The sequence below is a fragment of the Alligator mississippiensis genome, chromosome 5 (genome assembly GCF_030867095.1).
Source record: "Alligator mississippiensis isolate rAllMis1 chromosome 5, rAllMis1, whole genome shotgun sequence".
Classification (NCBI taxonomy): domain Eukaryota; kingdom Metazoa; phylum Chordata; order Crocodylia; family Alligatoridae; genus Alligator; species Alligator mississippiensis.
In genome coordinates this window covers 134,285,966-134,309,428 of record NC_081828.1, presented here as the reverse complement: position 1 = coordinate 134,309,428, position 23,463 = coordinate 134,285,966, and the positions used below count along the sequence as shown (strand labels likewise).

The 23,463-nt window shown below is 42.2% G+C and overlaps 1 protein-coding gene across 1 annotated transcript in view; it reads right to left on the bottom strand.

Annotated features, from left to right (window-relative positions):
- TMC2 (transmembrane channel like 2) overlaps positions 1 to 15,787 on the bottom strand; it is an 88,624-nt gene extending 72,837 nt beyond the window's left edge. Inside the window, exon 1 of the mRNA XM_059728755.1 lies at positions 15,590 to 15,787. The gene's annotated coding sequence lies outside the window, so the exon portion shown is untranslated. The remainder of the gene's footprint in view (positions 1 to 15,589) is intronic.
- Between the last annotated feature and the right edge of the window lie 7,676 nt (positions 15,788 to 23,463).

Here is a 23,463-nt window from a genome sequence, read left to right as displayed (position 1 = left end):
TTGTAGCTCTTAACTACTGACTGAAGAATGAAAATGCCCTTTTTAATTATGTATTACATTATTTTAACTAGCTAGAAGTCCCTACTATTTCTCTGAATTTTGAAAGCCAGTTACTAAAAGTTCCCTACAGGAGAAGAATATCAAATATACAATTTTGAGAAATATCAAGTAATGCACACATTGTTTAAAATAAATATTTGGTTTTGTGTTTGTACTGACCATTTTCCATGATGACCTCTAAGGCGCATTTCCCTTTCTTTCGCATGTTGATTATTCCTTTTTTGTCACAAATGTCGAAGTCCTACTGTTGTGTATACATCAGTAAAATAGAAGTTGCTCTCTTTTTCAGTGCCCATTTATTTATTTCCGCACAGCTAAGCAAAAAAAATTACCCAATGCCAGAACTGCACTGAATTCTCCTTGAGCTGGTTTGCATGCTACATGGTAACTTCAAGGGCTGGGGGCGGTGCGGGGAGTCCAAACACTTTCTGCTCTGATCGTTTTTCAGTGTGGAAAGCACCTGCTGGCATTATGTTGCATCACATAATTTAAACATGAAGGAAAGCCCTATGGTAGATACTCAGTAAAATGAAAACACAAGTCACATTCATTTCTGATACAAGCATGTACCCTAAAGCTTTGGGAGTATTTTTTTAGTGGGGTGATCCCCCCACCCACGTACCTTTATATAACCTTACTAGTCCTCACCCCTTTATATAACCTTACTAGTCCTCACCCATTATCTTACAGACTTCAATGCAGTTCCTCTCATTGACAGGTCTTTGTCTCGCCTCTTTTCCATGTGTATTCTCTATAGATGTGTGGACTAATGGTTGATGCACAGGGCTGAGTGACAGGACATCTACAATTTATTCCTTAGTCTTATGTGACCTTCAGCACATTGCTCTCCACTTAGCTGGGATATATTTTTGTCAGTTGGTGCTGGGAGGCTAATTCATTAACATGAGACCCTCAGTGCTTTAGTATTGTGAAGTATTGTACTGCCTGTTTAATTATTGTAGCCTGAAAATGTAACTTGGAGAAAAATTTCCATTGACAGCAAATTTTCCTTGAGGAAATTTCAGTAAAGCTTCATAATATGCCCCAGTGGTAACATTTTGAATAGGTGTTCAGTTTTAATCCATTCAAGGGCAATCAAAGAGCAGAGCTTCAGAGACTGTAAGACACAGTCAGAGCTAGTACTTTCAGCTGCGCAGCACAAATTCATGTCTGCTCAGGCAGTGCTTTCTCTTGCAAACACTCATGCTGTACAACAAATGCTTTTTAAGGAGGAAAGTCAACTACTGTCCGGATCCCTGTGATCTGCTCGTCTCCTGAAATTCTGAACATGATGATCTGTAACACTGACTTGATAAAAAAATATGCAAAGGCAGTCTTTGGATAGTGGTAGAGGGATAAAATAAAGTACACTTTACCATGCCCCTGAGCAGAGGAGGTGCCTTTGGGATAAAAAGTATTTGCCTCAGTTGTCTGGTGTGAAATATGGACTCTCAGAGAACAGTAACAGGAGCAAGCTGTCCTGGAAGGAGAGGAAATCCTAATTGCAGGAAGCTTTATTTCTTTTGGTAAAGTGAATTTTCACTGAATAAAATCTTTCTTCCCTCCCTCATTTGAACTCCAATGCCATGGCTGGTTTTACCACTCCTGACCTTAACTTGTTACATACACACACATTAACAGCTCTGCCACACAAGAGTAATTGTGGCATTTATATCATATATGCTCCATACAAAAGGCCAGATGGGTGCTGTGGAAGGTGCTGATGCTCTTTTGAGACCCTCCTACAAATGCACCATGCCAATCCCTCTAGGTTGTGCAGTTGTTCAGGAGAGGTTTACTGCAAACATAGCATTGCTGAATTAGTGTACCTCTAAGAAGAGAGAATGGCAGATCTCTCAGAGCTGCTATTCTAGGTTCAACGTAGATTCTATTAGCAAGCATAAGTTATGTCTTTGCTAAAGTAGCAAAAAAACTCAGTCATGCTTTTGTGGAAATAACTGTGCAGCAAGAGTAGATGGGCAGGATTTATCAATCCTAGATTTAAGGCAGTCAGAATTGGAAGGGGTGCTTCAAGATGCTGCTGTTGAATACACCAGAAACCTTGATCTTGAGCTCAGTTATGAGGTTGATGCACTGGAACATTGTGGGTGGGCCAGTCTTATTTCTTCAGAGGTGTGATTGAACCCTCTGCTGCCATGGTGCTAGGCTAGTGGTCCTCAACTATTTTGGACTTGAGGCACTCCTCAATAACTTTTATGAATTGAGTGGCAGCTATTTCAAAAACAATTTTACATCCTGTAGTGCTTACCTGCTTGCAGAGGGGCCAGGCAGTGGATGGAGGGGAATTGGAGCTGGGGCAGGCCTGAGTCTGTGCTTATCTGGTTACCTACTCATACCTGGCTCATCTCTTCACATCTCATGTCATCCTTCAAAGGATCTGGCTACAACAAGGAGGCCATGGCATCTTCTTGCTGAGAATCACTGGTGTAGGCATAGCCCCAGCATCATCTTTCTACAAGAATAGCTTAACCTTTTTGTTATTAAAGTTGAGATTCTGGAGAATGGGACAGTACATGGAAAGTAACGCCAACATGATTATGGGACCCCAACAGATGTGTCCAAATGCAAATCTCACATTCTGCATCATTATTTATACCACTGGTTTTGCCTGTGGGTTATTTTATTTTTCACTGAAAACTGACAGAAGCTGAGTTACAGGGGTTTAGGTTGTAGCCGTGTTGGTCTAAGGATATAGGCAGACAAGGTTCCTTGGGTGAATTTGATATCTTTTATTAGACCAACCCAAATGGTTGGAGAATAGTTATTAAGCAAGCTTTCGGGTTCAAAAACCCTTCGTCAGGCTAAGGACGCTGCAGCAGTTGGTGTGTGCTCTTTCTGGATGGAATGAAAAGTAAACAAGCCAGGGGCTGGGCTGGGCTGGGCTGGGCTGGGCTGGGCTGGGCTGGGCTGGGCTGGGGAGTCAGTTGCCAGGCAGATTGTAATGTATCAAAAATCCAACATCTATGTTTAGTCCCTGATCTCTAGTATCCAGCAGGTTGATGAAATGGAGCTCATAGGCTCGTCTCTGGGCTGTGTTGTGTAAATTTCCCTTGAGGATCAGGACTGAGAAATTGGAGAGAGAGTGGCCCTCCTGTGCGAAATGTGCCCCCACCGGTAATTGGGTGTTTCTGTCTTTGATGGATTTCCGGTGTGCGTTCATTCTAGTGTGCAGTTGTTGTTTGGTCTCTCCTACATATCTTCCATCAGGGCATTTGGTGCATTGGATGAGGTATATTACATTTCTGGAGGTGCAGCTGTAAGATCCTGGGATGCTGATGGCTCTGTTGTGGGGTGTAGTAATAGTGGAGGTGGTGGAGATGTGGGGGCAGGTTTTGCATTTCTTGTCATGGCACGGTCTGGATCCTTTTGGTGTGTTCTGGGCTTGAGGAAGTTTGCTTCTGGTGATGAGGTTGGCGAGGTTTGGTGCTTGTCTGAAGGCTAGGATGGGTGGCTCTGGAAAGAATTTTTTAAGAATAGGGTCTTTTTCTAATATGGGTTGCAATTTTTTAAGGATTTTCCGTATAGGTTCAAGGGATGGGTGATAGGTCATAACCAGCGGTGTGCGAGTTGTGGGTGTTTTTCTTCTGTACTGCAGCAGTTCTTCACGTGGTATCCAGGTGGCTCTTTCAAACGTGCGATCTACCTCTCTGGAGGAGTGTCCTTGCTGGGTGAAAGCGTTTTTAGGATTGGTGAGGTGGCAATCCCGGGTGTTCTCTTCAGTACAAATGAGGTGGTATCTGAGGGCTTGGCTGTATATCACAGCTTTTTTGGTGTGTTTCGGGTGATTGCTGGTTCTGTGCAGATATGTGTGTTGGTCTGTGGGTTTATTGTATTCTGTGGTCTGTATTTTACCCTTCTGGATACTGATCATTGTGTCTAAAAAGGGGATGTTGGTGCTGGAGTATTCTAAAGAAAGTCGGATAGAGGGATGGTGACTGTTGAATTTCTGGTGGAACTCAATTAGACATTCCCGGTTCTCACTCCAAATGATGATGTCATCGATATATCGTAAGTACAGCAAGCGTTTGATGGTGCAGTTCTTGAGGAAGTCTTCTCCTTTTTATGAGCCACCTGGAAGAAGACTTCCTCAAGAACTGCACCATCAAACCCTTGCTGTACTTACGATATATCGATGACATTTTCATCATTTGGAGTGAGAACCGGGAATGTCTAATTGAGTTCCACCAGAAATTCAACAATTGCCATCCCTCCATCCGACTTTCTTTAGAATACTCCAGCACCAACATCCCCTTTTTAGACACAATGATCAGTATCCAGAAGGGTAAAATACAGACCACAGTATACAAGAAACCCACAGACCAACACACATATCTGCACAGAACCAGCAATCACCCGAAACACACCAAAAAAGCTGTGATATACAGCCAAGCCCTCAGATACCACCGCATTTGCAATGAAGAGAACACCCGGGATTGCCACCTCACCAATCTTAAAAAGGCTTTCACCCAGCAAGGACACTCCTCCAGAGAGGTAGATCGCACGTTTGAAAGAGCCACCTGGATACCACGTGAAGAACTGCTGCAGTACAGAAGAAAAACACCCACAACTCGCACACCGCTGGTTATGACCTATCACCCATCCCTTGAACCTATACGGAAAATCCTCAAAAAATTGCAACCCATATTAGAAAAAGACCCTATTCTTAAAAAATTCTTTCCAGAGCCACCCATCCTAGCCTTCAGACAAGCACCAAACCTCGCCAACCTCATCACCAGAAGCAAACTTCCTCAAGCCCAGAACACACCAAAAGGATCCAGACCGTGCCATGACAAGAAATGCAAAACCTGCCCCCACATCTCCGCCACCCCCACAATTACTACACCCCACAACAGAGCCATCAGCATCCCAGGATCTTACAGCTGCACCTCCAGGAATGTAGTATACCTCATCCAATGCACCAAATGCCCTGATGGAAGATATGTAGGAGAGACCAAACAACAACTGCGCACCAGAATGAAGGCACACCGGAAATCCATCAAAGACAGAAACACCCAATTACCGGTGGGGGCACATTTCTCACAGGAGGGCCACTCTCTCTCCAATCTCTCAGTCCTGATCCTCAAGGGAAATTTACACAACACATCCCAGAGACGAGCCTATGAGCTCCATTTCATCAACCTGCTGGATACTAGAGATCAGGGACTAAACATAGACATTGGATTTTTGATACATTACAATCTGCCTGGCAACTGACTCCCCAGCCCAGCCCAGCCCCTGGCTTCTTTACTTTTCATTCCATCCAGGAAGAGCACACACCAACTGCTGCAGCGTCCTTAGCCTGACGAAGGGTTTTTGAACCCAAAAGCTTGCTTAATAACTATTCTCCAACCATTTGGGTTGGTCTAATAAAAGATATCAAATTCACCCAAGGAACCTTGTCTGCCTAGAAGCTGAGTTACAAATCTGAGACACAAAATATTTTAAGAAGGATTGGCTTAAGCATCAACATGTCCTGATTGCTTGGCTGTTAACTGGTAATTCATTCACCATCTAATGGAGTTGACATGGCTCCAGGCTCAGGCCCTGTGTGTTTGACTTGTCATGCTTGCAAATCTTAAGTATATACATTTGAAAAGTTCCTCAGGATATTCAGTAAAGTGGTTCTACTCTAGATGAAGTACAAGTTCATTTTGCTTTGATTCAACAATGTGTCTTCAAGGCCTGTGTACATATCCTCTTCCTGACATATAGGCTAACTGTATTCAAAAGGACCATCTTACTTAACAGTAACAACTGCAGGACAAGGTGATATCTCTAACTGCTAAGGGGCAGCTTGGATACCCCTTTCAGATTAAACATGTTCATATCTGCGGTTTGGCTTAATATGTCAAGGTGGGCCTTTCAACATGATCTTTGCCTTGGTTTGGTGTAACACTACTAGGTCAGTTTTACATACAGAAAATAACCCACATCACAACCAAGAGGGGGGATTTTATGTCTGAGCAAACTACAGGGACAAGAGCACAGTAAAATTGAAGAGTTTTGCCCCATTTTTTGGTGCATGAAAAAAACTGTACACTTCTGGGGGTGTCACAGGTTTTGTTTTTGATTGCAGGTTTTGTTTTTGATTGGGCCTTTTATTAATACAGTACTCACTCTCTCACGGCATGGTTGAGCTCATAATTAAACTGTGTGTAGTAGCATATTAGACACAGGAGTTTTGTGTTATACTGTATGTGCAAGAATGACAGATAGGTCAGTGTTTCTACAACTTGCATTTTACAATTTCCACAAGGTTGCAGGGGTACCTGGTGCTGGTGTATAGGAACATATAGGAAGCAACCTGACAAACAACTTGGCATCCTGGATTTCCTGTCCTTGGTACCTACAACAATATGTATTTTGTTTCTCATTAGCATGACGGGAAACATTTCATGAATCTCCATCCTTTGTATTTAGATGAAAAAGCATCAGAAGGACAATAGTGAAGGACATTAGAAAGGGCATAGTTAACATGTCTCAGAAATATTCAATTTTAAAAACATAGTAAAGACTGGCAGGTGATATCAGTGGCATCATAAGAGGAACAGCATTTAACAAAATGGCCTAGCATCAGCTGTTGCCATCATATAGGGCAAGACATAAAGAAAGGTCAGCTCTATTAGGATGAGCAACAGGGGGTAGAGTCTGTCCTCCTTTTGATCATTATGTTAAATTTCCCCCTGGGGCCTGTCACCTTTCCTGTCACACAGGTCTTCAGTGTATTTAAGAACTATGCATATATAACCTGGATTTAAAAGGTACCTGCCTGTATTTATAGTAGAATTTAAGGTGGGTGTGACACTTATACATCTGGATCAATGTGACTCAATGACCAGGGTTAAAAATAATAAAGTTTTTTGCCACCTCAATATTGCAAGTAGGGGAATTGTTGCCTCTCTGGTATTTGAAACGTGAAACTCTATAAAACGTGTTCAAAGCACAAGTTATTTCAATCATTTTTGGTAGCAGGTCTTTCTCTAATGACAAAAGAAATTTTGTTACAGGAAGCATGGCAATAAATGAAAAGGTTAAATGGCTAATGAGAAGAACTGCATTTACTCTAAGGAAGGGCATATTTTCCTATCAACATATGAGGACACTTTTTTTTGCATGTCCATCACTGCAATAAAAAACAGACCGCAAAATTATTCCATTGGTTTCATGCAAACTTCATATGCTCATGGTGTGGCTAATAATTCATTTCACGCTTGTTTAGTACCATGTCTTTGAATCCTTTATTTTTCTTGGCTCATGGGGTAGATTTTCCTAGTAAGATAAAATGTCTTGCATAGTTTATGTCTTCCTTTAGAATTATGGGATGGGGAATTAATGGATTGCACTTTTACCTCTGAGTCTGTTCAACATAAGATAATAAATTAGTCATGCACAATCCTGAACCAAAACTATTACTTAGGTAGATGTCAGACTTGTGTATGGAACGTAAACAGTTTATCTCTGTTTTTGCCCATGACTGAGGCTATATACTTTGTGAGTTCAGTTTTAATATAGTGGCCATTAAACTTTTCACACGCATCCAAGTTTTAAGTAAAAGGCAATTGTGTTATGAAAAACCGTAACTTGATCCTGGAAGCACATACAACATGCATGTAAATGTTTAATGAGATAGTGTTTCCTTTCTTGCTTCCTGGTTAACAGAGAGTTTTAGCTAATTAATCCATGGGTTACATTTATTCAATATTCATTTAATCCATAAATAATCTATTTCTGGAGGAGGTTTCCCAGTAAAAATACTTGATTTGTGCACACTAACATTTTGAGGAGGTTCTGTGAATCTCAGTTGCAAGAGCTAACCTTATAATGCTATGTTAAGACAGAGAAATCAGTTACCATAGTCTGAAGACAGGACATTTCAAAAGTCAAGGGGGTTCTTCATCATTAACTCAACCATGCTGTACTTATTTAATAATATTGTAATGTATTATTGGTTACCAATAAAATGTATGTGCATTTGGGCATAAATGGATACCCAGCACTCCCATTTGAAAAAAAAAATGGGATGTAAATACAAGCAGGAGGAATTAAAGGAAATTGTCAAAGAACAAAGAAAAATGATTATGCTTCTGAATCTGGTCAATGGTAACAATACAGTGAACCCAATAATAATAATATGCAATAAGGGCTCCTTTTTATACTAGGAAATTTGCAGAGCAAGTTACTCTGTTTGGAAACACTGAGACTAGAGGCATATTATTTAAAAGAAAGTAGTCTTTTTTTTAATTGCCAAAGATATATTAATTTTCCCCTCATATATAAATCGCTCTACTTGTTTCACTTGTTACTTATGCATAGGGGTATTTCATGAACTTAAGAACCAGGGCTAAGTATAGATGTTCAAAAAGCCCTTGGAGGAAAGCACTTTAACTATTACACTTTATTTAAAGTGCTATATGTTAGAGTACATTCCAACCAAACAGATGTGCTGTTCAGTACGGGGGCTCAGTACCCACCTGCACTGGTCAAGGTGAGCAGGTGGGGGGCACTCCTGCAGGCCTCCCAGGAGGCTGCTGGAGTGCGCCCCCCCCCCCCCCCCGCCCTGCCACCCTCTGCCAGCTGGGGACTGTCAGCAGCGGCTGCAGGTAGGGATCAGAAGGGAGCCCCCCACCCGCTTACGTGGACCCAGGCTGTCCCCCACCACCAGATCCCTTTCCAAAAGTTGTCTGTGCTTCTTTTCACAGACAACCCTGGCACATGGTGGATGGAAAAGGAGACCCCACTAGTGGGAGGGCCACCCCAGCTTCCAGGGAGGTGGGCCCCCTGCAGAAGGGGGGCTCATTTTCCATCCCTGCCCTGACAGAGTTCCCAGTGCTGCAAAAAGCAGCGCGGGGAACCCACGCTGCTGCTGCTGGCTGTAGCTGAGGGAACGAAGCCTCCCTGCCATGGTGGGGCCTGGCTTGTCTCAGCCCAGCCCAGCCCCTTGAGACCCAAGCCAGCAAGCTGGGGTGGGGAGCCACCCAGCAGGTGGGCTCCTTTCCACTAGCTGCAGTCAACAGTGGCAGTGTGGGTTTCCTTGTGCCACTTTTCACTGCACTGGGAACTCCAGCAGGGTGGTATAAAGGAGCCCCTCTGCTACAGGGGGACTCAGGCTGGTCCCCAGCAAGACCCAAACCAGGAAGTTGGGGGGGGCACCCAGTAGGGGGGCTCCTTTCCCCCGGCTTCAGACAGCAACAACACCATAAGCTTCCTGTGCTACTGTTCGCTGTGCCAGGAACTCTGGTGGGTGGGGATGGAAAAGGAGTCCCCCTGCTGGGTGCCCCCCAGCTTGCTAGCTGGGGCCTCAGAGGGGTTGGACCAGGCCTTCACGTGGCCGCGTGGCTCCTTTTCCAACCCCCAGTTCCAGAGTTCCCGGAGCAGTGAAAAGCAGTGCAGGGAACTCATGCTGCTGCTGCTGGCTGCAGCTGGGGGAAAGCTGCTTCCCTCCCCAACCCCCAGCTGAGCTATGGCATGCCATGGGTCTGGGGTGTCTGCAGGAACAGCAACCCTGCTTTCCACTCCCCCACCCCCCAATCCCATCCAGGCTGTGGTTCACAGCTAGCCAGGATCAGAGGCTGTCATTTGGGTCAGTCACAGCCAAGGGGGCAGGGTTAGCCTGACACAGGCAGAGTAGATAAGCATGCCAGAATTGAGCATGCTACTTTGAGAAGGGCCCCTGGGATGCTGGCAGATGCAGTCTAACTTAATATGGGATGGATGTGGCACAGACATTAAAAAAAAAAACACTCTAACCTGAAGTGCTGTAGTCCATCGATGTTTAATTTAGAGCCTTTTTTAAAGCTCTTTAAGTTATGGCTTAACTTCTGTTATGGCTGTAAAGCGTTTTCTGCCCACTTAATGCACAGTAAGTGTAACATCTGTACCTAGCCCAAGTTATTTCTAACAGTCAACACATTCTGTGGAGTTCCTACAGAAGATCAGGAGTATTTCTAATGTTTGAAAAGCATCGCTAAAAGCCGTATCCAATCCTCCAAAGATCCCCAATGTATTTCTACTTCTCCTCTAGAAGGCAACTAAGATCAGGACTCTGTAAATAACCTGGTTTTTTTTTTTTGATTTTTTTGATTTATTTTTTTTTTTTGGTCAAACTGAAAAATAAAAATGTTATTCTCCAATTTGGGGGATTTTCTCCCCACAACAACAAATATAGATTTAACTTTTGTTAAAATATTACATTCAGCCCAAAACAAAAACATCTTGTTGGATACTTGTAAGGAAAACCTAAAATGAAGGACTCTAAACAGACAGAGGAAGTGGTAGAGATGGCGGTGATGTACTCCTTTTATCATAAAGCTTGGTGATTGGGTTTCCTGCCCAGAATGTACTAATTCTTTCCTTGGCCTGAGGTGATTTTCCCCTTCACTCACACCTCTTGGATTCATGGATGGCTGGTCTCAATTTGTCCTCTTGGAGCAGTTCTGTTTTGTATAAATATACAATAGCCTTTGAGATTATGGGTCTCTTATCTGCTACTTATGCCACTGATCTGGGAGGTGGAACATCTTTGCACCAGTCTTTGCTTCAGTGATTGTTTAAAAGTGTCAGTGGGAGGGACTAAGGCCATCTTACCTCCAGAATGACCTGGGTGGAGGTTAACCATTCTCTGGGTAGATGGAGATGTGGGTTTGAATCCCCTCAGAGGTGGACACTGACCCCAGACCTCTCAAATCCTGGGTGCATGTCATAACTCCTGAGCTATGGCATAAGAGAACTACCATCACCATCTCTTTCTTTGGCATTTTATGAACCTAGCCTCCAAAAGGTTTTCCAGTCAAAACTGGACCCTAATACACAAGCTTTTGAGATGGCCAAAACTTCATTTTTTCAGTGACTTGTAAATTCTTCAAATTAGTCCAGCATTCATTGTGAATGTCTGAAAGATTTTTTTCTCCACCCCTTTTCACTTGAAATGCATTAACAAAGTTTGGGAGGTTACTTAAAGGAATTATTCCCTAGCTCTTCTCCAATGGAGATAGTTGGGCTTGGGAGTGGGGAGACAGGGCTGTAAAACTGACCTGTAGTCCCAAATGTCAAGACGTGTTTTTTATGATACTAGTGAAATATAGTCGCTACAAAAATGAAGCAGAGAAAAGAGAACAGGAGTGTGGTGGGAAAGTGGTGGGAAAAGCTTTGGCCATTAATACCAGTGAATTCTCTTCAAAAAGCACAAGTGGAAAAAGCCTGTCAGACATGGTGCAAGTTTTCAAGATTTCACAGAATCCTAGAATCTCAGAAAATGAGGGTTGGAAGGGATCTCAGGATGTCATCTAGTCCAACCCCCTGCTCAAAGCAGGACCATCCCCAACCAGATCATTCCAGCCAAGGCTTTGTCAAGCCTGACCTTAAAAACCTCCAAGGATGGAGATTCCACCACCTCTCTAGGTAACCTATTTCAGTGCTTCATCATCCTCCTAGTGAGAAAGTTTTTCCTAATATCCATCTTAAACCTCCCTTGCTGCAACTTGAGACCATTGCTCCTTGTTCTGTCATCTGTCACCACTGAGAACAGTCCAGCTCCATCCTCTTTGGAACCACCCTTCAGGTCATTAAATGCTGCTATCATATCTCCTCTGAGTCTTCTCATCTTCAGACTAAACTAATCCAATTTCCTCAGCCTCTCCTCATACATCATGTGCTCCAGCCCCTGAACCATTTTTGTTGCTCTCTACTGTACTCTCTCCAACTTGTCCGCACCTTTCTATAGTGGGGGCCCCAACACTGGACACAGTCCTCCAGAAGTGGTCACAACAATGCAGAATAGAGCAGAATAATTACTTCCCTCGATCTGATGCCAGCACTCCTACTAATGTCCAGTATGTTGTTAGCCTTCTTGGCAACAAGGGTACATTGCTGACTCATATTCATTTTATTGCCCACTGTAACCCCCAGGTCCTTTTCTGCAGAGCTACTGCTTAGCCAGTGAGTCCCCAGGCTATAGCGGTGCATGGGATTGTTTTGTCCTAAGTGCAGAACTTTGCACTTATCCTTGTTGAGCCCCATGAGATTTCTTTTGGTCCTCCAATTAGTCTCTGAATCCCAGCCCTACCATCCAGTGGATGATCTACCCCTCCCCCGCACCACTTGGTGTCATCTGTGAACTTGTTGAGGGTGCACTCCATCCCATCTTCCAGATTGTTAATGAAGATACTGAACAAAACTGGCCCAAGGCCCAACCCCTGGGGCACTCCACTTGATACTGGCTGCCAGGTAGACACTGAGCCATTGATTACTACCCATTGAACCCAACAAACCAGCCAGCTTTCTGTCCACCTTATAGTCCATTTATCCAAACCATACTTCCTCAGTTTGCTTGCAAGAATGCTGTGGGAGACTATATCAAAAACCTTGCTAAAGTCAAGGTATATTCTGTCAACTGCTTTCCTCGCATCCACAGAGCCAGTTATCTCATCATAGAAGGCTATCAGGTTGGTTAGGCATGAATTGCCTTTGGTGAATCTGTGCTGACTGCTCCTAATCACCTTTACTCCTCCAAGTACTTAGAAATCGATTCTTTGAGGACCTGTTCCATGATTTTTCCAGGGACTAAGGTGAGTCTGACTGATCTGTAGTTTCCTGGATCCTCCTTCTTTCCTTTCTTAAAGATGGGCACTATATTTGCCCTTTTCCAAATGTCTGGGACCTCCCCTGATCACCATGAGTTTTCAAAGATAATGACCAGTGAATCTGCAATCACATCAGCCAAATTTCTCAGCACCCCGAGATGTACTGCATCCAGCCCCATGGACTTGTATACACCCAGTTTTTCTAAATAGTTCTGAACCTGTTCTTTCACCACTGAGGGCTGCTCACCTTCTCCCCAAACTGTGCTGCCAGGTGCAGTAGCTTGGGAGCTGACCTTGCCTGTAAAGACAGGTAAAAAAAGGCATTGAGTACTTCAGCCTTTCCCTCATCATCTGTCACTAGGTAGCCTCCCCCATTCAGTAAGGGATCCACACTTCCCCTGACCTTCTTCTTGTTGCTAACATACTTGAAGAAACCCTTCTTGCTACCCTTCATGTCCCTTGCTAGCTGCAACTCCAACTGTGCATTGACCTTCCTGACTTCATCCCTGCATGCCCAACTAATATTCTTGCACTCCTCCTAAGTTGTCTGTCCAAGTTTTCACTTCTTATAAGCTTTATTTTGGTATTTAAACTCACCAAAGAGTTCTCTCCCAAGCCAAGCTGGTCACTTGCCACATTTGCTATTCTTCCTGCATATCAGGATGGTTTGGTTCCTGTACCCTCAGTAAGGTTTCTTTAAAATACAACCAGCTCACCTGGACTCCTTTCTTAAGGTTAAATTTCATCTTAATGTACCCCAGCTACAAAGTCTAGCAGTTGAGATCTTGAAGCTGCTAGACCTTCTCTTCTGAATTCTGCTTCTTACTCTTTGATGTAGTTTCTTTTCTTAAGGTTAATTTGCTCTTTAAGGAAAACAGTCAAATCTTTGTAGAAGAACAAACCCCTGCAGAGGTAAAATGACAGCATCTTAAAGGCCCTATTGAGGCTGGGGCATAGGTTCTAAATTTTACCTACTTAGCTATCAAGTTAGTCACTTCAGCTCTTTTGGGAGCTCTAATTTAGGCAAAGCTGCTGGTGTCATTAGCATGCGTGTGTAGATGAAATGGGGGCCCTAAATTTAAGTGGTGGGTTTTTAAAAGCACCGCTTCAATTTAGGACCAACTAAACCCCTGTGTTGTGCCCAACTTACCAGGCCGGTGGCCTCTCTGGCTGCGGAGAGGAAAGGGTGAGTTGCCAGTGGGCGAAGCAGTCCCTGGGCTGCGAGGGGGCTGGTGCTTCCTTCTGCAGCAGCAGTGGCCCCCCTGCCAAGTGGCACCTGCCTGCAGACACCTGGCTCAGGTGGCCCTGGGGGGCACTGCAGCCATGGAAGGAAGCACCAGGCTCCCACGCAGCTCAGGCAGGCAGGCAAGCTCGGGGGGGGACATGGTTGCTTTTTTTTTTTCCCCTCTCTTGGGTGGAACCTGCTTTCCCAGGCTGCTGCCAGGCTGCCTGCAGGGCTTCCTGCAGAGCCCCTGCGCTGCATGGAGGCTGGTGCTTCACTCCATGGCTGTAGGGTCAGCAAACTAAAACTCAGATGAGTTTTAGTTTGCTGCACTGCAAGTCATTTAAGGCGCATTACGCCGCCAAATTTGCTACAGAGACTGTAATTAATGTGCAATATGCCACCAAGGTGTGCAAACACTAACACCATTAAAGCAGTGCAAAAGCATTTAGCCCGCTTTAAAGTGTTGTGCTCACATGCCCCTCATTTCGTCTATACACAGCCCTTAATATTTAGTTAGACCTCATCTAAGCAGGGATAAATTAAAGTGTTACAACTGCCTGCTATAGTCAGCATCTTGTTTCTAGTAGAATTCTCCACGTTGCTAGTACTGAGGGAGCTGAATCATGATTAGTCAAAGGAAAATGTACATTGCTAATTTCCTTAGCATACATAGGAGCTGGAAAAAAAAATCCACTTAGCTAGGGTACTCACCTTTCAAAATGTGCCTTTCTGCTATTCTCTTCCTTTTTCTCTATCCTCTTTTAGGTTATTGCTTCTAAACAAATATCTCCTCATCCATAATCCATCTGCTCACACCTATTTTTTCAGGGGTTGGCAGTTTCTCCAGTGGCCAGTGTTTCCTGCATAGCACTTTGGGTTCCATTGATTATAGCAAACATATTTATTTGCTCCCTGGAAGCAATGTTATTTGTACCCTGCTGATTTTGAAAAATAGCAAAATTCAACAGCAACATCAAAATTTGCCCAACATGAAGGAGCCAAATTGTGAAACAATCAGTGACTTCTTTTCCTCTTTCTATTACTAAAACATGATCTAGCAGGAATCTGACAACCCACTGAAAGCAATGAATGTTTTATTTAGATTACTGACAAGGTAATCCTAATCCTCACACTTGATACATTTCCTAGTCCTTAGTCTAAGAAAGATTTTTGCATTCTATTACATTATTTATAGGAAATTATCCAGTGCTGCTAATGGTGAACCTAAGTGTATTGGTACCCTTGGCTCCAAGTTAAGGATTTTGTGAAAGGGGCGGGGGTGGCAGTGTTCACTCCCATCCCAACCCAAAAACAGGGAACAGGACTGAGATGGTGATATATCCAAGCAGAGAATGGCATATAACAGTCATGAAATTGTCATACTATCTCTATCGGTCCCTGTTTTGATGGAGTTTCTGATGTACCATGTCATTCAGGAGTTGGTTAAAAATCAGAGCCTGACAGAAGTGTTTCATTCAGTGTCCAAGCTCAGCAGTACATAACATGATCATCTGCACAGCACATCAGCTGTATTTGATTGGCTTAAGACAGACCTTCACTGTAAAGACCTCATCAAGTCTGAGCTCTGTTCTTTCACAATAACGAGAAGGTAATACGTTGACCATACAGCAGTCACAAACAATCACAAAAAACATTTCAAAGAAAATATCTTAAGACACACTTAGCTTACCAAGTGATTACTTACTTTTAACATGGAAATTCTGGTAGGTTTTCAAGTACTTGGCCTTGACTTTGCACAGGTGTCAGTTTTATCTTGGATTTGTGGATACTGATGACACCCTTTCACTCCTTTTCTGTTGACGTTTCTCTTGCAGCTACATTTATGGAGAGGATGGGAGGATACTAACTAGAAAACAAGATGACCTATTCATAGAAAAGAGAGGTCGTTAGTTACTTTAGTGCAAATCAATCCTGCCTTCTGTCTATCCAGAGTAAACCTTTTAATCAGTGAATTAAGTCTTGTTTTTTCTGATGAATTGTCTACAAACAAGTTTCACTTTCCTTTGAACTAAGTGATTGAAAAGACACTTGCTGACTATAAGGGTAGTCAGGCATTGGAACAGGCTACCTGCAAAAATTGAAATCTCCATCTCCCTTACCTTTCATGTCTATAGAGAAAGAAAACTCTTCTGGGAAGGGATTGTCTCTTACTGTGCTCAGCGTCTTTCACAGGCAAGAGTGTGACAGCACAGAAAGAGAAGCAAACAATTTGGAGTCTTTTAAAGATCTTTGCATCAGGACATACTCTATAGGTTAAATACAACAACTGTAAACAAGTTAAACAACAACTGAGATGACCAACATTGGCTGGTAGAGTCCAGGAGAAGGCCTTTATTTGTAATCTGGGAAAACAGGGACATATCTTTCCATCTTTCCATCTACTTCATGTTGCTTTCCTTTGATAAACTTGCCACCAATACACGTGCTCCAAGGCGTTCTGAGTAGAATGCACCAGTCTGCTGGACCATTCTGATCAAAATGCTCCAGTGTGCCACAGCGTCTTGTGTATTCACCATCCTGTGTTTCAAAATGGTGGTGGGGTGCTTTAACTAAAGCTCATTGAATAAGCTTTAGTTAAAGTGCCTCCATCGCCATTCTGAAACGTGAGAGGCTGTGTGTGTTTTCGTTAGAGTGGCTCCCAAGAACTGCTTTAAATAAAACACTCCCCCCACACTCTGGAGCACATGTAAAAATGCCACGAGAGACAGAAACACATTTTCTAGGCTACTGCTTCACCTTCTCACAGTTGGTCACTACCAATATGATAACATTTCTAGAAATTGCGAGAGTCAACAAATGTCAGCAATTGGCAAGAAGTGATAGATATCAGGAAAAAAACACCCATTGGCAAATATTTGTTCAATGATAAAAAGCACATCTTTGTTTGACAATATTTATAGTCCTGCTTGTTTCTTCTGCAAACATTTGTCAGCATGACATTTTGCTCACAAGAGACCACAAAAAGGGAACACTTCAGAAATTGGAAAACTTGTATCTATTTGGCTAATATTTAAAGTAGAAGTGTTTGTGCAATTGAAAGCTCCTCCTTAGTTTGCAGTCATGCTACCAGGGAACAGATACAATATAATATGACCCATAAAGAACAGTAACTGTGAATACTTGAAAGCAGCAGACAAAGAATAGCTCCCGAAAAGCAATGTATTGAAATACTTTAATTTATGCTCTTGAAATTTTCTGACTTGCTGGCTTGGATTGATATAATAATAGTGAAGTTTAGCCTGGTGTTTTAAATGTTACCTGTATGAAGTTTAGCAATATTGGCTCTACTTTGTCTGGCAATAGCTTGTGCTTCCTCAGCACAGAGTTATGCTGTAGGCACTTCCATTTGTTATGTCACTGTTCAGTGGCTTAGAGAAATGCTCAAGTAAATTGTTATGAAGATCCAAAATATAAATGATAGACGGAGAACTGTTACAACAGGTAACTTCAGAAAATCAGTTATCCCCAGATGAAACATTTGCCTTTTGCACTGATGGGAGCAGCTTTTCTCTTCCTTCCTTCTAGGAGCCATTTATGCTCTAAAATAACTTGCTCTTGGTGCAATTTGTTAGCCAACAGTTGTTTGTCATGTGACTGTACAATCATACTTTTAACGTTATAAAACGCCTCTGTATAAGTTGCTGTTTTTGTATACAGTGTTGTATCCAGGTCTGCTTTATCAAAACCAGACTAAAATAGTTCTTAGTCCTTACAGAGAGAGTGCAATCAATATACACAGGCTTGATTCAAACAGATAATGTCAATCATATCCATCCTGCACGGTCCTGCAGAAGAGATACAATATCTAACTACAGGCTCTGTGAGGGTTTGAACTCCTCCTTTATTTTGTCTCTCTCTTGGCAGGGTACTGGCATTTCTTCTATGAAAGAGAAAGAGAGATTCTGGTAGGTTAGTTGAGGAAAAAGCACATCTGTTGAAGTGCATTCTCTCTTTTCCAGGAACCCCTGAACTGTTTATTTCATTTGGCTTTATGATATTTTAAAATCCTTTCTCCAGAGCTTATGCTTTAATGCACACGGAAGGGATGTGAAACGCTCTCATTTTGTCCTACCAAATTTAGTGTCCCTTTAGGGTTTGAAGAAGTGTTGAGCTCTTATCTTGTTAAGGTACACTAAGATAGTTTTGTAATATACGTTATTGCATTACGACAATAATGCCATTATTACTTTTTGACATTTCTATAATGGAACGAGTGAATTTATTTTCAGCACCCTATTATCATTATCCTGGTGGTATTGATAGGGGAAAAAAGGCAAAGGACAGCAGTTTAGGATGTGGTCCACTTCCCAGGATCACCTGGATATATTTTACCTCTCATATTTGTTGGAATGAAGAGGCTTACATTTTGGTGGAATGCTTGCCATTCCTACTGTCTTCATGTGCCTCATTGTGATTTTTTGGGTGCATTTTGCTTGTTTGTTTGTGGGGGAGAGGGGCTGTATGTTTGTCATGGGATTTGAGGGTGAACATTTGTGGCCCTAGTGTGCTGGGTAGGGAATGGAGCAGATGTTTCTGTGCACAGGCAACTGGTGCCTCCCGAGTTGGGGGGGGGGGGCACCAGATCACCAACTGGGGGGGGTCCCTAGCAGCCAATTGCTGACTGGGGGGGTCTCCCCCAAAATCACCAGCCATGAAACTGGAAGTGCACTTCCGCTGACACTTCTGGTTTCATGGCTGACATTTCCAGGGGATGTGTGGCCAATCTCAGTCGGGCGACCCACTATGCGTCGCCAATGTTTCTGCAGACCTTTTTACAGTAAATGTCTAATGGGTGCCTGTGATTCCAGGGGACTGGACTTGATGATTTATATGGTCCTTTCAGTCCTACCTATGACTTAGCCCAGGAAGTTGGGACAAGAAAAAAAGGATACAAATTTCCTGGTTCTCAGTCTTCTGTTTGAGCCCAAGGCTGTAAGTAAATGAAACAGATCCAAGGTTTGATACTTTATCCATCATATCACAGATACTGCTATCTGCAATTTTACCTCTCACTTTCATGATTATATGAAGTTAATTTTATATAAAGAGTTTTGTAGTGCAGTGTGCTAGAGGTCATGGTTACAAAAGGCAATTCTCTATATTTGACCAGTTACATTATTTGCTTTGATGCAGTGTTCTGAGTAAGAATTTGTGCCTCCTGCTTGAGATCCTGCAACAGAGCCAAATTCCTGTATTTATCAAATGGCAATCTGTTAATGTGGAAAAGTATACCAGTGTTATTCAGACTTGATTGCTGCACCAAGCAGAAAAAATAAGCATGAACTTGAAAGGATCAAACCTTTTTAAAACACAAGTACAATCAATAATGTATTAACTTTACAAGAAAAATATAATGAAAATCTTGTTAAAATCTCTCTTGTTCAGGTAGGTGTCAAGATGTGACACCTACTATATTTCTTCCTCTGCTTAAAGACTTGATGCGTGTTGGGTGGCTGCCATCTTGGATGACACTAGAGAATAAAGTGGAGGCATTCGCTACAGCTTGGTGTAACAAGCCAACCTGCTTCACCACAACTATGACAGACTCATATTCTGTGTGGATCTGGTCCAGAGCGGGGTGTATAGTTCCAATCACAAAGGAAGCTTATCAAGTTTTTGAAGTGCATAACAGTCAAAATCATGGATTAGCACCTACTTTCATGGTGGGTCTTCATCCAGCACTAAATACTGAAGAAGGGATATAAGGAGTAGGGCTAGCCAGAAAGCAAAAATTCATTTTCTTGCAGTGTCAATACTTTAAAAAATGTTTTTTATTATGTATTGGAATGGAAATGAGCTGTTCTGAAAATTATTATTATTATGGATTAGGAAAATGATGGAGAGACCCATCCCAGAACAACCAATAGCTTAGTGGTTAGAAGACTCATCTGACATTTGGTTGGGATGTGGGAAACCAGGTTTAGTTTTACCTGCACTGAATTGGACAGTCAATGGAGCTACATTTTGATGGGTGTAATATGCTCTTGCTTCCTCCGTTTTCTCTACAGTACCTTTTAATTAACAAATGGTATTCCTAGGTCTATGCTTGCTTCTGCTCATATAGTTGATGAAGTTGGAGCCCCAAGGCCATATGTAAACAAAACAGAGCCATTATTTGATAATCATAGAATCATATATAATTAGGGCTGGAAGAGACCTCAGCAGGTCATCTACTCCAACCCCCAAATGTTTTTTTAATACTATTCTTTTAAAAAGCAGTAGACAAAATGGAGATTTGTGAAATGATGTGCAATTAACACAGAAATGATGCAATTCAAAAGGCTTTCAGAATTTATTACAAGTACTCTTGTATGGGGACCAGTACCCTTTAACATATTCATAAACTACTTGGATTCAGGTGTCAGAAGCAGACTGGCTAAGTTTGCAGATGACACCAAATTATGGGAAAGCACGGTCACACTAAAGGATAGGCTGGGGACTCAGGCTAACTTGGACAGGCTTGCAAAGTGAATGGATCAAAACCTGATAACTTCCAACAGAGAAATGCAAGGTGCTCCACCTTAGGAGAAAGAACCCACATCATACCTATAGGCTTGGCAGTGCTACACTCACTAGCACAATGACTGAAAGAGACTTGGAGGTCATGATTGACCACAAGATGAATAAGAATCACCAATGCAAAACCACAGCTGGCAAAGCAAGTAAGGCCATGTGTAGACGAAACGAGGGGCATATGTGCACAACACTTTAAAACGGGTTAAATGCTTTTACACTGCTTTAATGGTGTTGGTGTTTGCACACAGCGGCAGTGTACTGCGCAGTAATTCCAGCCGCTGTAGCAAATTCGACTGCATAATGAGTCTTAAATGACTTGGAGTCCAGCAAACTAAAACTCCTCCGAGGAGAGGGGTCAAGACAGCAGGCCTTAGGAGGAGAGGCTGAGGCATGGGACTCTTCAGCTTGGAAAAACATAGGCTCAGGGGGAACTTGGTGGTAGCCTATAAGTATATCAGGATCTGGGAGAACATCTGTTCACCAGGGCACCCCAAGGGAAGACAAGGTCCAGCGGTCATAAACTGCTGGAAGACCATTTTAGGCTGGACATAAGGAAAAACGTCTTTACTGTCCAAGTCTCCAGAGTCTGGAATAGACTCCCCCTAGAAGTGGTGCAAGCACCTACTCTGGACACGTTCAAGAAGCGTTTGGATGATTATCTTGCTGGGGTCATCTGATCCCAGCAGACTTCCTGCCCTTTGGGCAGGGGGCTGGACCCAATGATCTCACAAGGTCACTTCCAGCCCTAATGTCTATGAAATCTACAAACAACAGTGAATACCTGGATGATTTGTTGGCTCAGAGGATTATTAATTGTATTAGAGCTTTTACTTCTAAATCACTGGTTCCAGTCTTTCTTAGGCTGGTGGTGGGCAGCTGAAAGCAGGGCTGTGTGGGAAATGGAGGTTCTATTTTATTAAGCATTTTGAGACTTCTAAATTATGCTTTATTTTGTATCAAAACAAACATATATTTCAAAATTCTCTATGAAGACAAATTTTGACAAATTTCCATTGATGTGAAAATTTTAATTTGGTCAAAAATATTTAATTTTGAAACTAACATGTTGGCTTATATCTCATAATGCAGAATGTTTAAAAACTGAAATAAAAAAATCAAAAAGTCTAATTCCAAAATTGTTGAGGGGATTATTTAGGATCCTTTTCCCCAAATGTTCTGCAAAACTAGAAATGTTACTAAAATCAGCACGATAGACCTACATTCTTCATGGATCAGGTGGAAGATGGTTCCATCAAAGTTTTTGCTCCATTGTCCATCACAGCTGGCACTGGCTGTCACACTTGTTGACAGTCTCATCATAAAGGTTAAAGATTGAATGTGCGTAAAGACTGGTAGTCCCTTCAGTGTAAAGCTGGGGAATATTAAAGGAAGCTAAGGATATTTTGGATGACTACTTTCTGTGCTGTATTTGTTCCATACAAACTGAAGAAGACTTGAGTTATTATAAATTTTAACAAAGCATTTTTCACCATGGTCATTTCAAGCAATACATGGTGTTATGTACAAAATATAATTTTGCATACAATTAGTTAATACATTCAGAAAATTGAGATGCTATTTTATCTTCCCTTTTGGTTTTCAAAGAAATTAGAACTGGTAAATGGGGAATTTATCAATTGTTGTTGTAAGCACCAGTTTCTCATCAGAGGTCCATTTTCATTCCCTTATTTAACAAGCTAAATGATTTTCATGCTGAATATTGTGTTCATCGGATACAGCACACATACATCTCACAGCTGGTCTTCTTCATACTTCAACATGTTAATCAAATATAATCCTAGAAATGGTAATCTAATTATAGTCTTACTTATACATACTGATTGCCCATAGAAGAAGATTAATCTGAATTAAATATCTGAAAGGAGGTACATTAGAATGATGAAAAGTGATACAATAGCCTTTACTGATAATTAAGAACATGAATGCTGTTTCACGAGTAGAATTTTAAACAGTTCCAAATCAGAAATAAAATTGTTGCTGCCCACATTGAAACTATTCTTTTGTTTTTTGTCCACATCATACAGTATATGCCAATAGTATTATGTGCACAGATCAATTTGTTCCTTTATCCTTAAATGCATCATAATTGATTCCCCCACAAACCTCAGTTTTGGAATGCTTTTTGTCTTTGCCGTAGTAAGCTAGCCTGCCCATAGCCCGTTGATAAAAACTTAGAAAGTAGTAGTACATACATTTTAAATAGTGACAGAGCAACCCTTTTTTACAGTTTTAGAATTTTAAAAAATTTTTGGTTTAGTGAGATTATTTTTTTTCCTTTTATTTGTACTCTTGCTGCTGCTGTCAAACATTTCAACTACACCTTGGGTGCATCTACACATTCATTAATGCTCTTTTGCTACTGCACATTAAATGTAGTACCTCTAACATAAGGTACTACATAACTTACAGCAAAAGCTTATAGCAAAAGCGCATGCTTTTTTAGTGATGCTTAATGTGTTGTAGCCTAATTTTACTGCACATTAGTGTATTAGCATGGTTTTTACCATGATGCTCTAATGTGTAGTAAAATAGGCTACTGCACGTTAAAGCTCACAGGTAGACACTCCCCTTGGGGACTAGCTTCCCTCAAAGAGTCTCTCTCCCAATTGTGAGAGGAGGAGGTAGAAGTCCAGTCTCTGTGGGTGTATCTACATTGCAATTAATGTGAAGTAATAAACTCCAGAGCTTATTGCTCCCAGACACACCATTTGAACATGTGCCCAGGACTGCAGCATGCTCAGCCAGGTCAGAGCAGCACTGGCTGGCAGGGGGCCTGAGAAGTCAGCCAGCCTGTCAGCCTGGGGCTGCTCCCCACCAGCTCAACGTGCTGCTGAGGGGCTGGCTGTGGCATGAGGATGCTCCAATGAAGGGCTAGCCAGTAGGCAGCCCCCATACTGAAGCACCCTTGTTCCGCAGCCAGCTGTGTCAGAATCTATGTGTGTGCTGTTGTGGAGTAAAACACCCTGCAGCAGGATATTACTTGTATTTACAGGTACTATCCTACTGTGGAGTTAATTAGTT